Here is a 6,000-nt window from a genome sequence, read left to right on the forward strand (position 1 = left end):
CAAAAGAAAATGAAAACAAAAATTATGGGATGCCACTGAAGCAGTATTCAGGGGGAAATTTATAGAATTAAATACTATATTAGCAAAGAAGAAATCAAAGTCTCAAATCTCTGACTTCATTTTTCACTTTAACATACTAGAAGAGAAGAGCAAATTAAAAATAATATAGGTAAAAAACAAAAAAAATAACAAAGATCAGAGCAGAAATCAATGAAACACAAAACTGAAAAATAAAGATAAATCAATGGAACTAAAAGGTAATTCTTTGAGATTAATAAATGTGATAAAACTAGCCAGATTGATCAGGAAAGACAAATAACGAACTATGCATACCAGGAATGAGAGAGGTGACATCACTACAGATTCTACAAATATTAAAAGGACAACATAGTATATCATAGCAACTTTAATCCAATAAACAACTTAGATGAAATAGAAAGATTTCTTGACAGACACAAACTATTAAACCTTACTAAAGAAAGTGGTTAACCTGAATAGCCCTATATCTATTTAAATAAATTGCATTTGTAATTAAAAACCTTCCTACAAAAACAAACAAAAAAACAAACAAACAAAAATACAGTCCCAGATAGCTTCGCTGGTAAATTTTATTACACATGTCTATTTAATTTTTATTTCTAGTAAACATTTAAATTCTCTTAAGTATTTAGGAAAAAAATTATAATTCTATAAATAGTCTTTCAGGATACCAAAAAGAAGGAAAATCTTCTCAACTCACTCCAGGAGTTATCTAGACAAAAATATTACCCCCCTCCCCCAAACTACAGACCAACATCCCTCATAAACCTATTAATAAAACTTTAGCAAATCCAACAATTTAATATTGAATCCAACAATAAATAAAAATGATAATGCAAAATGGCCAGGTGGTGTCTATCTCAGGAACCCAAGATTGGTTTAAGATTTGAAGCCCAGTGTAATTCACCATATTAATCAACTAAAAGAGAAAATCAATATTACCATCTCAATAGCTGCAGGAAAAATATTTGGCAAAGATCAACATCCATTCTTACTACACTCATCAGAAAAAGAAAAAACCTTCCTAATTAAATGAAAGCCATCTACATGGCAAAGATATCCTCACTTCTATTCAATCTTGTATTGAAAGTTTTTGCCAATGAAATCAGGAAAAGAAACAGCATACAGATTTGATAATGTAATGGAGTCTAATTCTATTTTTTGATGTTTGACTGCTCACAGCTCTAAAAAAAAACCCACAAGTTTTTTTTTTTGTTGTTTTTTTTTTTTTTAAACAAGACACTTGACACAAAGGGAAAACTATCCAGGATTCATTTCTTTTAGAGTAATTTATCCTAACTTAAAGACAGATTACCTTACATGTAACAGATATGTACAAAGAAGTTATAAAATTATCCTTGGTTTAACAATGATAAATGAAAAACATTTAAATTATCAAATCAAACAAGGTATACAAGGATTTTTGTTGTTCTGTTTTTGTTAAAGAGAGCAAAATAACTTACAGAATATAAAGATAAAAGCTGCAGAGTATACTACTAATGCAAAGGGGGTATTTTCACAGAACCAGTATTTTTCCCCATCCCATCTCCACTTGATGTTAATCAAAACATACCACCAGCCATTTAGTTGTTTTTTTTTTTAAGCGATATGCTCATGCACATACATCAGTTACTTTATGTACAATAAAGGAATAGGGAATGATGACGGAACGGAAGGCAAGCTGAAGACAAAGCAGAAGCTGACACCCTGCACCCCCCCCCCCCCCACGGGATGTATGCAACATTCCTCAGGCACTCCTGGCTGCCCTAAAGGACAAAGAAATAGTCCTTACTACCTACAGCCCATTGACAAGTCCTTGAAACAGGCATGGTGACATTCCTGTAGGAACTCAGCTGCCTCGATGTTAATACTTTGCTAAGGGCAAAAGGCAGTCCTAGCCTGACCCCCTCCCCTCCACCAAGATCCCCTAAGTCTACTTTAACATATAAAAATTCCTTTGGAAACTTCCTTTATCTCTAACCCCCCAAGAGACATATTGGCAATCATCCCCCAAGCATATGGCCCACCGATACACATCTGAAGGGTCTCATGACTCAGGTTTTATTAGACAGCAATGAATGACCTTTTCCCAACAACAGCTAGCCCCCTCAAGGTCCTGGAAACCTTGCTTCCAGAATTCCTTAGAGACTTACGCTATCCCTAACCCCCTCCCAACTTGAAGGTATATAATGGACCACTCCTCACAAGCCCGGTGCAGCAGCTCTTTCTGCCCACGGGTCCTGTTCCCGTGCTTTAATAAACCACCATTTTGCGCCAAAGACGCCTCAAGAATTCTTTCTTGGTCATGGGATCCGGACTCCACCCCACTGAACCTCACGTATATTCACCGGAACCTCATCAGGGAAGAGGAAAATGAAAGACTAGAGAAAACCGTATGGTAGTAGTTAAGATGTGGTGGACCCAAATTGCATTTTTCTAATTAAGAATGTCTTCTTTATCTGGAGGAACAAAGTTCTGGAGTAATGTAGCAGATCCCTTTTTAGTAGCCCCCCCCCCCCGCCCCGACCGCTGCTAGAACACATGAATTATATTTTAATCCTCCATTTCCAACTGTGCAGATGAGTCTGTTTCACTGATTCGCTGCCTGTCAAATCAGAATCTAATTCATCTCATTAACAAACCCTGTTGTTTATAATAGGCTTTCATTCGTTTACTAAGTATTGTGTGTCCTCTTAATCTTAAAGCTGCACCACAGGACCATCCTGTTCTGCCACCTCCAACTGAATATGATAGTTGTTCTCGGTCTTGACTCCTTCATTGGGCTGTTTGCCAGCTGCCCTGAGGTCTGGAGTCTCCTCAGCTGCTGCCTCACCAGGTGTGTACTCACGGAGCACACAAGCAGCACCAGGAGTGGCAGAAGCTCCTGGCTTTTAAGCCTCACTCCTCCTCCTTTCTCTTGTTCTCCAGGAACTCAGGTGCTCCCTCCTTTGGCACTTGCAGGAGATTTAAACCACACAAGCCTCTGCTGTAAAAATTCCCTGCCAATTTCAGTTCCTTGTTTTTGCAAACCGTCTGCAGACTTTCTTGGGAAGCCTGCCCTGCTTTTCCTAGGAAGCTTCATTATGTGAGCAATAAAACCTTCCATACCCTCGTGTGTGTGTGTGTGTGTGATCATCAGTCTTAACATCCCAGCCAAATTTTGTGGGTGGTACCCACAGATTGGAAAAGAAACGGGTATCGCTTCTTGCAACAGATAGGAATAGGTTTCAATGTCTTTTTTCACAGGTGACATGATCATCTAGGTAGAAAATTCGCTGGAACCTCCAAAATTCTAGTGAAAACGCTAAGTGACTTCAGCAAAGTAATAGGCTACAAGATCGACATACAAAAATCAATTGTATTTCTATCTATTGGCAAGGAACAATTGAAATTGAAATTCTTAAAAATGTCATTTACAATAGCATCAAAAACTCTGAAATACTTAGGGGTAAATCTGACAAAAGATTTCATTACCTTTATGTAAAAAACTACAAAATATTCCCGAGAAGAAGGGAGGGTAAACAGAAAGGGGAATGAACCATGAGAGACTGTGGACTCTGGGAAACAAACTGAGGGCTTCAGAGGGGAGGGGGGTGGGGGATTGGGATAGACTGGTGATGGGTATTAAGGAGGGCACATATTGCATGGCGCACTGGGTGTTATACGCAAATAATGAATTATGGAACACTGCATCAAAAACTGGGGATGTCATCGGAAACCGGGGATGTACTGTATGGTGACTAACATAATAAAAAATCATTAAATAAAAAAAAAAAAAAACTGGGGATGTACTGTATGGTCACTAATATAACAAAATAAAAATTATAAAAAGAAAAACAAAAAAACAAAATATTCCCGAGAGAAATGAAAGAAGATCTAAATAAATGGATATATGTACTATGTTCATGGGTCACAAGATTCACCATTTTAAAGATGTCAATTCTTCCCAAATTCATCTGTAGTCTCAACACAATCTCAATAAAAATCTCAGTTTTTTTTTTCCACTTCTGTTTTTGGTATAAGTTGACAAATTCCTTCTAAAACTTTTCTTAGGTGTTGACCTAAAAGAAATTAAGATTAACGTTCACACAAAAAAACTGTACATGAATGTGTACAGCAGCTTTAGTTATAACGGCCAAATTTGGAAACAACTCATGTCCTTCAATGAGTGATCGACCAAAGTATAGTATATCCACAGGGAATACTACTCAGCAATGAAAAGGAATGAGTTACTTACACATGTAACAACATATGTGCATCTCCAGGGAACTAAACTGTGTGAAAAACCAATGCCTAAATTACGTATTTTATCATTCCATTTATCTAATATTCTTGAAAGGTAAAATTACAGAGATGGGAGAACAGATTAGGGTTGCCCAGCCTTAAAGAGGAGGGTGTGGGCAGGAAGGAAGTGGATGTGGCTACAAAAGGACACATGAAGTATCTTTGTAATGATGAAAATATTCTAAATCTTGACCATATCAATGTCAATATCCAGGTTGTGATATTATGTATAATTCTGGAAGATGTTACCATTGGGAGAAACTGGATAAAGGGCACATGAGATCTCTGAATTACTTCTTACAACTGCATGCAAATCTAGAATTATCTCAAATAAAAAAATAAAATTAAAAAAAAAAAAGCCAGGCCAAAAGAAAATAAATCCTAAAGTGCTAGACCAAACCCCAACTACATTAAATGTAAATTCGCTAAATATGTCAAATTAAAGAGTAAGATTGTCATTATTTTAAAAATAATGTTGTTGAATTACAGACACACCTTAAAAAAATAACAGGTTAAAAGCAAAAGAGTAGAAAGTGATAAACCATGCACTAACCAAAAGAAGGATGGTGAAACTATAGTAATACCAAAATAGACTAAGACAAAAAAAAAAAAAAAAAAGCAATTCTTATAAAGTGTAAATTCCATTATAGCCTGTTGGATCAATCCAAAAGAAAAGTTATCACAACTCAAAATATATATCATCCAACAAGAGAGCTTCAAAATATGTAAAGCAAAGTTAACAGAAATAAAAGAAATAGATAAATTTACAAGTATAAAAAATCAGGGAGCTGGACAGACATAGAACAACTAACTCTGTTCTTTTATCATCTCTTAACAAAATGATAAGCAAAAATAATTTTCAGTAGAAAAAAAATTATTGGTAGAGACAAAAGACAAGCAAAACTTATTTGAGGACATGTTCTCTCTCATGTAGTGTTTGACTAGAGTCTCTTGCCGCTTCCCAGACATAGATTCATACTACTCTGAAAAAGTGCCCATTATAGTCTAGTGAAAGAAGACAATCTTCTACTGCATCCTAGAGGTAACATGACCTTTATACAGCTTCATGGTAAGCCTATGAGTCGGAAGCCTCTCTGACACCTTCAACAACCACAAGGTTCCTGATATTTAGCATGCTGTAGTCTGTGGCATTTTGTTCTCTTTGCCAATATTCCATAGCAGAAAAGCACTGGGGTAGTGTTTTCATAGATATTTTCTTCATTTTAGTCTCTACTGCAAAATTATTGCAGAATCTTCAACTTTCATTGTCAGTTGTTTTTTAATTCTTCTGAAGTGAGAGCCGAACCCACATGAAATGCTGAAAAAAGGAATGAGATCGTTAGGGCAGATTGACATATAGTCTGGTTTGCTAGATTTTTAGGGTTTTTTTTTTTAATGATTTTTTATTATATTATGTTAGTCACCATACAGTACATCCCCGGTAGATTTTTAGGTTTTTGCTCCGGTTATTACTCTGCTTTTTCCCGTACATTCTTCACTCCAGATGTTGTGGCTACTTAGAATTCCTGACATGACCTTTCCATCTAATGGCTCAATGTCTTTGCTCTCTTCAACAATATCTTTCTAAATTACCAGTATCACCTTTGTCCATATAACAAACACCTCAGGTGGAGTAACAGAATTAAAAAGCATAGGTGTTAACATGGATTCAGAAAC

Source organism: Ursus americanus, chromosome 21 (assembly GCF_024610735.1).
Source record: "Ursus americanus isolate L20-20 chromosome 21, mUrsAme1.1.p, whole genome shotgun sequence".
Classification (NCBI taxonomy): Eukaryota; Metazoa; Chordata; class Mammalia; order Carnivora; family Ursidae; genus Ursus; species Ursus americanus.